Raw genomic sequence first — 13417 nt, forward strand, 5'->3', positions numbered from 1 at the left:
TCATTTTTACTTTGAACGTATTGGGCTCTCTCTTTCTGACCAACTCATACAGTAACTCGTGGACAGAGACAAATATGAAATACGTATATTTCTCCGAACCTTGACATCTTGATGCCGCTCTGCAAACCTTTCACGCAGATGACAGTTTTTGCCCTTGCTTTGTTATCGCAGCACAACACTGCTCGCTCGTTGCACTTGATGACTGACAGCGTTATTCCGCCAGCTTTGCCCTTCGCACGTTCACTGTACCAGCCCTTACTTGATGTGTGAAACATAATCGCAGCTGACGCTTACATGACGTCAGCGGAGCTTCCAGAGAGTGCGCTGTTTGATCTGTCACTCCTAAAAAGAGCATGCTGTGGGTTTGCTCGTTCCTTTATATGCGGGTGGCACACTTAATACGAGTACGCATAATCAGACAACCTATCGTTTTAGATATCCATGGAACTCTGCCTAAAAGCCTGAGAGGTTTCATATCTGGAAACACTGAAATAAATTAATAATAAGTTTATTTGCAGCCAAATAGCCATACAAATTCAAAGTTCACTGATAATAACAAACTAAATTAGAAATTTTACATATTGTGGGTTGCATAGTCGCTTATTGATCGTGCACTTTTGGTACAGAGTTCTGTGTGGTAAAGTTTGCATATTCAATATCAAAGTTTACACTAACTCATTGCGTTGGTTCATGATATGACGTATGGTGCAAATATGACGGTGCAAACTTCCCGGTACCTCTTGCCCTAGAACATGTCGTAAGACATTAAAAGCAGCAGACGGAAAAATTGAAGACCTGCAAGGCGAAATAGAATACCAGAAACGGACTACATTTAAGAGATGGTCAACGTACTAGTATTCCAAGTGGGGATATCCGGGATCACTTGCTTTATGTATATTGATAATATTATTTTGTTGTTGTTATATATACTGAAAGTGTTGTAGGTGGTGTGAAAAACAGCTATGCGGATTGAGCAACAGGTGCTGTGCTAGAATATGTGTAACCAGTAACGTAGTCACTAGAAGTCCCAAAAGACGAATATCAATGTACACACCCTCCCCTGGCGCCGAGCCAGGAAGTGAGGAGAAAGAGGAGAGGACGGTTTGTCTCACACCGCACCCAGACAGAGTAGGGTGGAGAGAACTGAGTCAAACTCCGCATCTAACCAAAGTGACAGGTAGATACACACCAGTAATCGAGTCTCCGATACTCTGCACCGACAAGCGACAGGTAATGAAACAAATAGCAGATAAGATGACTACAGTAGAGTCTGTGTGTATTAAAGGAATGAGGCACAAAAATTGTGTGTGTAAAAATAGATGTAAGGCTCTCAGTGGATGACATGTTAAAAAGATCATAGAAGGACTCACAAACCTGAGACTTAACGTAGTGGAAAGGATGTGTGAAAAAGAAGAAAATATTCACATGAAAATGTAACGTATTAGATGCTATGAAGTGTGTATAGAAGTTAAGACGATGTATATTAGGTAATAAGGTACTACGAAGAAAAAAATATATGAAAATTTCAGGGCATAAAGTCCTATAAATACCAAGGGCTGAGAGATTCGTTTAAAAGTACCATGTACAAACGTGAAATGTAACCTATGTATTCTTTGACTAAGCAAAGTAAACAAGGACTTCCGAAGGCACAAAGAGAAAGATAGACATTTTATCTCTGAGGACAGAGGGGAAGTCTCGCAAACCTCAGTATCATTAATTGATATTTTAACACTCCAATTACAAGTATTCTGAAGTCTCGATTGAGCACCGGCGGCCAGCCCAGACACGCAGTCGCATTATGTAATTGAGGGAAACCTGAGGCCGAGTCCTCGGTGCCGAGTAAGAACCACTAGGAAGGTCGCGGTAGTCTTCCGCAGGCACAGGCCAGGGGAAGCGTCATACGAATAGGAGGGCGCAAAAGCACTCTCCCCCAGTGAGTACTCAGTTACTCTGTCACCAGCTGCGTCCCACCTTCTCTGAAGAAGCGCCAGCCGGCACCTACCCGCTGGTCTCAGGGCACGAGGCCTCGACCGTCGAAGTTAGGATGAGTTCACAGCCGTAGTAGGGAGCTACGGAGACAGAAACTAGGGCAGTCATACGGGGCTAGGCTAATAAGTGCTGGAGAAACCATCCGATTCTTACTTGTACATGTAGTTCTTGTGGATAGAACCTGAGGTCCTTCACCGAGTCCTGTATCTCTGAAACATTGAAGCTTTAATAGGTCATCGATCGCGAGAGTATTACAGGGGTATGTTCAATCTTAATCTCTGATGCAGGATCATCTGGAAAGGACAGTGGCTCAATGGAAATGCATTGCTGATCGGTTGAATCATGTTACGTCAGGTCGACGGTCAATGGTCGTGAAATCCTTATTGGTGACCTCCCTTTTTGGAAAAATACTTATCGTACAATTCCAGGTGAGAAGTTACCATTTTCAAATGGGACATCTGTCTGAGCTAAATGTGGTCACCCCTACGCCCCTATCCGCTTGGGGAAGGGGATAACTTCAGGGGGACAACTTTTCGTTTACAAATAAGATTCCCCCCTTTTTTTGTATTTTCTGGTTCTACACCAAAAATACATAGAATTTATCTCAAACAATTCTTTCGTTTCATGGTAATTTGCACTGAAATCGATGAGATTCGAGGGGCCTCACCGAAATCAGTCATCCACATGGTGAAGGGACTAAACCGAGTTCAGTTCCAAAGGAAACAAAAACTGTATTATTTTAATAGTAGCTTATTTGACAGCATTTTAACCGTCCACACGTTAAGTTTTCTAGTACAATCGAATTAACAAAACAAAATTAAATATTTAACACTAATATCAATTGTTTAGAACAAAAAGATTACCTTTTTATGGAAAATATAATGTAGAATCAAATGAGTCTTTTTTAATAACAATAACTGGAGCAATTAAATTTTTTAGATTATAGCGCCATCCATCACAAATGGGGAAAAAGTATCCGGTTAGTCCTGTGTATTTTTTGGGGTATAATCGGAATCTGCAGAAAACAACGGGAGGTCCCCATTTGGAAATAGAAATGTGACCCCCCCCCCCCCCCCACCTTGGGACGACATGTGGGGGAAAGTGGTGACCAGATTAGTACAGACTACTATCTCCATTGAAAATAATACTATTTCATCTGCAACATTTTTTATTACAATGCGCTTTTTCCCAACTTAAAACAAACGCCCTGTATAACAGACCTGAAGCTGTGTTAGAAACGGTATAGGATGGAGCTCGATTTAGGAACATCCAGTCAATTAGATGGATCTGCACACAGTGGCACCTTGCGTGGTCTTTGCTGTGTTGAGTAAATGTCGTGGACAGAACAGAAATAAATACTGAAGACTAAATGGAGTAAGATTACTATCGTCTCATGAAGTTGTGCTCAGTAAAGAAAGGAAGAAAAGGAAAGACTTGTAAATCTAGAGAAAGTATTCAGCAATATAAGATGGAATAAGTCTCGGGCGCCGGCCGGGGTGGCCGAGCGTTTCTAGGCGCTACAGTCTGGAACCACGCGACCGCTACGGTCGCAGGTTCGAATTCTGCCTCGGCCATGGATGTGTGTGATATCCTTAGGTTAGTTAGGTTTAAGTAGTTCTAAGTTTTAGGGGACTGATGACCTTAGAAGTTAAGTCCCATAGTGCTCAGAGCTATTTTGAGCCAATAAGTCACTGGCAGTCCTTAAATGTGGAATACAGAGAGAGGAATAATCTACAACATTTTCAAAATTCCGGGCAATAAAATTGGAAAGTGAAGAAAGAGGTGATACTGTCATTAAAGGTGTAAGCACGATTGTTGTTAGCAATGAAGGGAGTGAAAGAAATACTCGCGAATAAAACCACTACATAAAAAGAGCAGACTATTTTAGGAAACTTTAGAAGACGTATTCAAAGCAATGTAAAACTTACTAAACACAGAGTGTGACTGAAGAATGAAAAAACCGACAATAAAGGCGATGGAGAGTACAATTGGAAGAATCTACACTAGTAAACGGTTAAAACGATCACATGGCACCAGTTGCAGTTGGCTTCCAGGATTAACAAGGATGTTTCTTTGAGTACAGTCGAAGACAAGAGAAAGACGCACAACGAAAGAATTATCGGAATGGGATGGAAATCGGTAGACGTGATGTACATGCACAGACAAAAACTGATTACAGTTTTAGAAAAACTGAATGATTTATTCAAAAGGAAGAGCTTCACAAATTGAGAAAGTCGGTAACTTTTTGCCTCAACTCTGACCCTCATGCCAGTAATTCTTCGGCTTGCCATTGACAGAGTTGTTGAATGTCCTTCTGATGGATAAAGTGCCAAACTCTGTCCAACTGGCGCGTTGGATCGTCAGAATACCGAGCTGGTTTGAGGCCTCTGCCCGTAATGTTCCAAACTTTCTCGGCAGGGGAGACATCCAGAGACCTTTCTCGCCTAGGAAAGGTTTGGCAAGCATGAAGATAAGCAGTAGATAACCTCGCCGTGTGCGGACGGACGCTATCTTTCTGAAATGTAAGACCAGGATGGCCCGTCATAGGGCAACAAAACGGGGCGACATATCGCTGTGCTGTAAGGGTGTCGCGGTTCACAGCCAAAAGGCGTTCTGCTACGAAATGAAATGACATCCCTTTTATGATTCCTGGCTGTCAGGCCGTATAGCGTGTCCTGACATGTCAGCGGTGCTCAGTTCGAAGTGGCACTCGTCACTGAAGGCTATTCTACCCCAGTCAGCGAGATTCCAGGCCGAATGTGCCCGGCACAGCTACAAACGGGCTTCTTGGAGTACAAAGGTCAATGGTTGTCAATGGAACGGGCACCAGTTGCACGTCGGATCGATGATGATAGAGAATCCGGGCTTTGAGTGCATCTGTGACGATTTCTTGGCCCTCACGTTCTGTTTTCTCTCGAGATCGGTCGCTTGCTTCTGGATGTTGTGTTCGGCCGTGGTTCACACAGTCCTGCCAGCATCTGCCAATAACGGCATCCTCGTTCTCAGTTACTTGTTGGATGGATTGTAATCTCTGTCTGCAATTTTTAGACTACAGCTCCAATTAGTACCATGGAGGTTATTCCCTGATGTAGCAAGAAATGTCTTGTCATCCTGTTCCTTCTTGTCAGTGTTTTCCAGATGCTCCTTTCTTCACCGTTTCTGCATAACCTTATGTCCAAGTAATTTTCGACACTCGACTGCATCACCAAATCTCTAATGACTCGATTCTCTTCCGATCCTGTTTTCCCACAGTCATGTTTCACTGCCATACAATGCTTTCTATATAATTAGGCATATGTCTGATACCAATTTTCCCACAGTCATGTTTCACTGCCATACAATGCTGTGCCCCAGACGTACATCAATGGAAATTTCTTCCTCATAATTAGGCCTATTTTTGATACCAGTAAACTTTTCGTCGGTAGAAATGCTTGGTTGTTCTATTCTGTTTTTTATGTCCTCCTTATGTCCTACTTCACGAGTTGTTTCGTTTCCAAGGTAGCAGAACTTCTTAACGTTGTCTACTTCGTGATCACCGAATTTGATGTTACGTTTCTCGCTATTCTCATCTCTGTTACATTTCATTACCTTCGTCTTTTTTCCGTTTCACTCTCAGTCCGTATTCCGCACTAATTACACTGTTCATTCCATTCAACAGATCTTGTAATTCTTCTTCACCTTAACTGAGGATAACCACGTCATCAGCGAATCTTATCACTAATAACCTTCCACAGTGTATTTTAATCCCATTCTTGAATATTTCTTTTATTTCCGTCATTGCTTCTTCCATGTATAGATTGAGCAGTAGTAGCAGAATACTGCAGCCGTCTCTTATACCGATTTTAATTCGAGCAGTTCGTTCCTTGTCTTTCACTCTTATTCCTTCCTCTTGTTTCTAGTACATATTATGTATTACTCACCTTCGTTTAAATATCTGGGCGCAGCTTTCCAAAAGGATATGATATGTTCATCTGGGGTTTGTGCTTTAGAAGGCAAGTGATCGACATCCGTTTACTAAGACATTTTTGTGAAAGTGTGGTTCACTGCTTATAGGATGCCAGTGCGCCCTGTTTTTGAGTAGTGCTCCAGTGTCTGGGATCCGCATAAGGTAGAAGTAAAACAAGAAATCGAAGCAATTCAAAGGCGTGCTTGTTACTGGTAGGTTCGAACAACACTCACGTATTACCAAGATGCTTCCAAAACTCAAACGGGAATCCCTGGAGGGAAGACGACGTTCTTTAAGAAGAACACAACTGAGAAAATTTAGAGAACCGGTATTTGAAGCTGACTATACTGCCGCCAACATCCATTTCTCGCAAGGACCGCGAGAATAAAATACGAAAAATTAGGGCTCATACGGAGACAGTCGTTTTACATTCGCACTATTTGCGAGTGTAACAGGAAACTAAATAAACAGTAGTGTTACAGTTTTTGCGAGTGTAACAGGAAACTAAATGACCAGTAGTGTTACAGGATACCCTCCGCCACGCGCCGTACGGTGGCTTGCGACGTATTTATGTTGATGCATATGCAGATAACTTACTCCTGTTTTTCTCAGATTGTCGAACATGTGGCACCGTTTCCATTGTCGAACGCTTTTTCTACGTCGACGTATCCCATGACGGTGCCTTGATTTGCTTTCATCCTTGCCTCCATTAATCAAGCACAACATCACAACTGCCTCTCTCATACCTTTACCTTTCCTAAAGCCAAAATGATCGTCGCCTAACAGATCTTAAATTTTCTTTTCCATTCTTCTGTACATTATTGGACGCATGAGCTGTCAAGCTCAGTGTGAGATTGTTTTCCCACTTACCTGCCTTGCTGTCTCTGTGTGCATGATATTTTATTCCGAAAGGCCTTTGGAATATCTCCGGTCTCACAGATTTTACAAACCAACTAGAATAGTCTCCTTTGGTTGCCACATGCCCCAATCATTTCAGAAATTCCCATCGAATGTTATCTATTTCTTCTGCCTGATTTGATCTAATATCTTCCAGTGCTCTTTTAAATTTTGACTAATACTGGGTACCCTCTCTCTTCCATAACGACTTCAATTTCTTCTTCTATCACGTCAACAGACAAGCTCTCCCCCTCATAGGGGCCTTTACGGTACTCTTCCCACCTATCTGCTCTCACCTCTGAATTTAACAGTGAAATGCGCCTTGCATTCTTAATGTTACCACTCTTGCTTTTAATTTCACAGAAGAATGTTCTCACTTTTCCGTATGCTGAATCTGTCTTCCCGACAGTAATTTATTTTTCGATTTCTTCACATCTCTGCTACAGCCTTTTTAACTTGGCTGCACAGCACTTGCTGTTTGTTACATTCCTATCTGATTTATATTGCTGTATTCCATTCTATCCCGGAACCCTTTTTTACTTCTTTTGTCTTCGATCGGATGAAGTATTTCAATTGTAAATCAAGGTTTCTTCGCAGTTACCACCCTTGTCTCTTCTTCTGCTGCGACTTGCGACGATCGCAAATATGCTTGAGCTATCGTTGTCAGCGTTGATTTGCTGTCAGATATAATGAGAACAACCATACCACTGTTCACAGCGGCTCACTCTCTGTCCTGATTTCCTATTCATAACGAACCCTACTCCAGTTACACCATTTTCTGCTGCTGACGACATTACCCTATAATTGTCTGACCAGACGTCCTCGTATGCTTTCCATTTCACTTCACTGATCCGTACTATATCTAGATTGAGGCTTTACATTTCCCTTTTCAGATTTTCTAGCTTTGATACCACGTTCATACCTCTGACATTTCATGTTCCCGTCATTGATTATTTCACCTTTTCTTCTGGTCACCTCCCCCTTTGCAGTCCCCTCCTGGAGACCAGAATGGGGGACTAATCCGGAATATTTTACCAATGGCGTGATCATTTTCAAATACAGGCCTCAGTTACTCTGGATACAAACTGCGACAGTACCTAAAGGTTACTGTTCTTCCCAACAGCATCCCATTCTGGCAAACCAATTGCGTCTTTACTTGTGGTTACTCGTATTGGGGCTATACACGTCTCTGTTTAAGAAGAACAGGTGGATGTAGTCATAGGATCGAGCCACGCACGTCCACTTTCACGCCCCGCAGCTAATTCGCTGCAGATAATAACCTGCAGCTGTGACCTTAATAGTCTATTCACTGGCTAGAACTGACAGTTAATACTATACACAGAAACATAAAATGAAAGATAAACGAATAATTCTATTCTAATGTGTGTAATTGGTAAATACGGCAGACAATTATACTGAATAATGTTTATTCAAGAAAGGACATCTCAAATAATCGGGAAGTATTCCAAGAAACTACCGTTATCTAATGAAGTAAAGTTACTTTGAGAGCGTTACGAGAATGGTAGCAAAATCCCCAAACTAAGTAGTCATCAAATATATGTGAAAACTTATTCCATTTCTTAATCACAGTACAGGAAATATTCACAAGTTCAAAATAGTTGAACATGACGATTCACCCGTTAAAATACACGATGCAAAGAATAGTAACTCAAACTCTGTCTATTCTCAGTTCCGTAAAACAAACGGAAATAGTTTGAGTTCTACTGTTGAGCACATTCAGACCGCTCGAAATATAAGTCCCCTCAAACGTTAGTCTTGTAGCAGCTTTTCACCGCCGAGTCCGCAGCTCGTGGTCTTGCGGTAGCGTTCTAGCTTCCCGCGCACGGGGGCAGGGATTTTCTCTGCCTCGAGATGACTGGGTGTTTTTGTGTCCATCATCATCTTTTCATCATCATTGACCCTCTGGTCACCGAAATGGCAGCAACTAAAAAGGAATGGCAATACGGCAGCCAACAATACCACACGATCATTTTCACCCCCCAAAATTAGTCCCTACACGACTGAATCACGCACGTTACCACAGACAGGTCTGCCTTGTTTCAGCAGTCTACATCAAATGTCCAGAATCTCTCCCTTGAGCTCTTCATTCGAAAAGCACCAGACTCCACTTCACTCCAGTACTGTTCCTCTCCTGTCAGATTATCCATTTTCTGGAGGCCACCCCTACCACAAATGCATCGTCCTTAAGCTCTACAGCCATGATCTGATTAACTTTGACCACTTCCGGGACTAAACTAATGTAGTGCAACAATATTAAAATAAAGAAATGTCATAAACTTTCGGTTAAACTCAGATCGTTTATAATAAATATAAGTAATAGATTATAAATAAAAAAGACAGAATCCTTACGCAAGTGTGCTCACGACACAAGACAACAGACTGTTCTTATATAATGTTTAAACAATTATTTAGGTATGCTTAATAGAAGCGTCTTTTGGTTCTCAATTTAGTTGTGGTGTTCGCTAACACATATAACTGACCACATTTATATTAGCACAGTTTTTTTAATACCTTTTGCAATCAACTTTTAAATAAAGTTGCTGGAAAAATATTAAACTGTTCATTAGAAAAATATAAAAGTATGACAAAATATGAGGTATTCATGCCGTATCCATTTGCTGTGTAACTGTGGCGGATACGATGTTCCGACAAACATTTGCATAATGATAAACATATAAAGGACGTCGTAAATAAAAAATAAAATACATTTATGTAAGTAGTTTTCAGGGATGATAGTTATAGTGCAACACTATCGTCGAAGATACCGAATGTTGAAATCGCACGAAACTCTTAAAAGCTGTTAATTCAGAAGTTCATTGTGTAAATGTTTATTCCATGTGAAATGTTTACTTCTGTGGTTTTAAGTATACTGAGATGTTCTGAATTGCAATAATATTTGATGTGAGTTGTCGAATCTCAAACAGCTGTAAATTGGCCATCTTTAAGAGCGTCTGAGACTCCGCCATTTCCTAGGGCATGTTGTGTACGAAAGCAATGCGAGCATCAGTCACCCAAATTTTCAGCTCTGCTCGTTTGGGAATACGACTGAATATACTGAAGACAGTAAAAACAATTTACCATCTGTATCAACAGATGAAAAGAATTCAGTAAACTGTACAGTTATTGGTGGGAGGAGAGAAGCAAACACCTGTGTAACAAAAAATATCCGCCATCTGAAGATGAGCGTGGTAGCCCGAAATCGGTTATGGCTGTGAAATAAAAGATTTAAAAAATATTTGTGGCTGGTTGCGTCATTCACCAACTATTTTTTTCCTGCTAATAACATCGGCCTTGTAAATCACTTGCTTCTCTCCTCCCCCTCTTAACTGTACAATTCCCTAAAAGCTTTTCATCCTTTACTACAGAGGGTAATCAGTTTCTACAATCGTCACTATCTCAGTCATATTCCCTCACAACTAGTCCTGTGTGCCCCCCATTCCTCTGCACTGCCTCCGACTTCTGCGCTTTATGCTGGGCAAGTGTAACCGGCCTTCAACTCGTAACTTTCTCCAACCCCCTACCCAACTGCGTTGGCGCTCCCCTGCCCCCCCCCCCCCCTTTCTCACAGGCAAACCGCAAAGCCCGGCTAAGCCAGAGTCCACGGCAGCCGTTGTCCCAACTTGCAGCATTACAGCGGAAACGATTCGTGGCGACTGCAGGGTACAGTCCGCTTATGCAAACGTGCAGTCGGTACCGCCCATTTGACAGAGATCAGATGCATGTTTCAGGACCTCAGCCTTCATCTCATACTACTGTCGGAGACGTGGCTTAAGTCGAGTATTCTTTCCAGCTCTCTAAACGTTGATTGGTATTTGCTTCTGAGATATGACAGACATAACAGAAGAGCTGGCGATGTGGCTGCGCATATACGTGCAAACGTACTCCATAAGGTCATGCTCACGTCCATAAACGTGGGGAAATATCCCGAGTATAGAAAGTATTAAAGAAGTGTCGAATTGTTGGTGGTTAGCTGGTGGTACTCATCGAAAGAAGAAAATAAGTCCAAAAAACGTAGGTCCGCAAATTAATACTTTTGCGATACACAAGTGTTTACAGGAGGTGTTCAACGTGGTGTCCATTCATGACAATGGACCCCTCTGTCCTCCGGCATAAGAAATTTTCTGAAGAAAAACGGTTCGTGTGTCCCCAATGCCCTGTGATGAACAGGTGATCTGCAAAAGAAGCAGATCACCACTTGATCACAGGGCACTCTCCTAAAGGGGTTGAGAAATTGGAAATTTTGCATATTGAAAAAGAAGGGCGTAAACTGGATATTTTGGAGGAACTGGAAATTTTGAAGCATTTACTTTCGAAAGAGGTGCAGTTCTCCGAAAGAAGTTATTTCAATGGTATAAAGCCGCTGCTTGACGAGATCTATCACTTTGATGTACCAACTACTTCTTGCAGATTCAGAGGTACCTTTTCTTTCTACTTTTTACGGCTCATATACGTAAATTATAAAAAAACTTTTGTTTTTTTTTGTAACGTATCTATTCTAGCAAGCAGTAATTTCATTATATAGATTATTTCGTATATGTCTCCTTTATGCATTTATTCTGGAATTTTTGTACTGCAGACAGTCATTCATTAGTCGTATTTTATATCATGCAGTATCCCGCTACTGTAATTACTTCATGTACACCGTTCATTTTCCTCTCTGCAGTTACGAGAGATGTTTACAAAACAGATTGTTTTATCAATTATCCATGAGGTGGCGGTATTGTCTTGAAGTTGCCGTGGCGCACAAGTCACATGATGTTTCAGTTTTGTGTTGACTGTAGCAGAGGACACATGGCAGCCCCTAGTGGCTTGCACCTCTGTTGCATTTTATTTTAATTCTGACTATCTGACGCTGTCAGGTATGACCGCAGTGTTCGTATTATTTGGTACGTTATGCTGTAACATTTAGTTTTAATTCTGTCCGAAGAAGGCGTCCCTTGTGACACCAAAACCTAGGTCACAAATTAATTGTGTTCGCGACTAAGGGCTGTGTTTTTCAAAATTTGGCTGTTGCCTTACCTGCTGGCACGCATTGAAGGTGCGACCTTGTAGTGTCCGCAGATCGTTGATTAGCCGGGCGTAGACCAATTCCTTCAAGTGTCCACATAACAAGTGGTCTAGGAAGCTGATGTCTGAGGAAAGAGAAGGCTTTCCTAGCGACCAGTCCAGTAGTCCTGAAGCGCCTGCGTCAGAATTTCGCGCAAATGGTGAAGAAAGTGTTCTGGTGCGCCATCATGCATGAACCACGTTTGCGTTCTTTGCTGCAATGGCACAGTCCCCAGCAAGGTAGGCAATAAGGCAATACATTAATGAGAAAGTAGAGATAATGCGCCCCAATTAGCCTTTGTTGTAGCATCTATGACCCTATTAATCTAGCGCCAAGTACGCCTGCCCATCCGTTGTTTGAGAATAGGATTTGATGTCCGCTTTTCTAAACTGCTTGGGGAGTTACAAATGCCCAGACGTGCTGGTTATGGAAATTCACTACACCATCCCTCGTGAACCGTGCACCATCGGTAAATAAAATCTGGCGAACGGATTACCAGAGGACACCCTGCTCTGTGGATATTTTCAGCGTAGAATGCACGGGCTCGCAGGCTATTTGCTAAACCATAGCAGAATTTCAATATGCGCCATTTCGCTTCACGAGTAGTAGGCTTTTATTGCTGACAAGTGGTGGAAGAGAGAAAATGTAAATGATTTACTACACCAAATGTACGTACAAAGATAGGAGTAACGATAACCACATTAGGGAATCCGGGTTTAGGAGGTAAAACACCATGATATACACCCAGGGTTGACAACACCTTACAACAAGGCACACAAACAGGACGAAAACTAATGTAGCGTACAACACTACCCGAACCACAAAACTGAATGTAGACCACCTATAGGTAGGAAGAGTCCTGTGAGCAAGACATCATAATATCCTGTCGACACACTTGAGAGAGCGCCAGTACGACTGTGTTAATGTATACAACCAAGCGCCGCGCAGCCTTTCCTCTAAACACGTGTTTACCTCGAAAAGGAAAGTATGCGCTTACAGACCCATGTTTATTGGACTTACTTTCCTAGTTTCGATGATTGCTACAACCTCTCGGTATCCGACACTTTTCTTGAACACACTGTATGTTCATTGAAATTAAACCTGTCCACAGAAAGTGTCATATCTGTGTAATGTACAATCCAACCAAAGCTCAACAGCTCTCTACTTTTTCATCCACCCTCTCAGGTCTTGAATCTTTTCATGAGCGCATGACAGTAGCTGGAGAAGTGAATACATTTTACAAGCAACAGACGTATACTTTTCTGTTCAAATCTTGCACTGCTCCGGCATGGCCTACTCATCATACTGTAGATACTCATACCTCTATCGATATTTTCGAAGCCATGTCTCCAAACAGTGTAATTCACACTGATCAGATTTTTGCACTTGGCGTATCTGCTCATGATACGATATTCGTGAATTCAAGGTTGCAGCGCCCAAAGAACAAATCACAAGTGCCCATTTTGGGAGATTTTAAAGGCTTGAATACGTCCGAGCTCACAGCTGATGCCCATGAT

The sequence above is a fragment of the Schistocerca gregaria genome, chromosome 2 (assembly GCF_023897955.1).
Source record: "Schistocerca gregaria isolate iqSchGreg1 chromosome 2, iqSchGreg1.2, whole genome shotgun sequence".
NCBI classification, from domain to species: domain Eukaryota; kingdom Metazoa; phylum Arthropoda; class Insecta; order Orthoptera; family Acrididae; genus Schistocerca; species Schistocerca gregaria.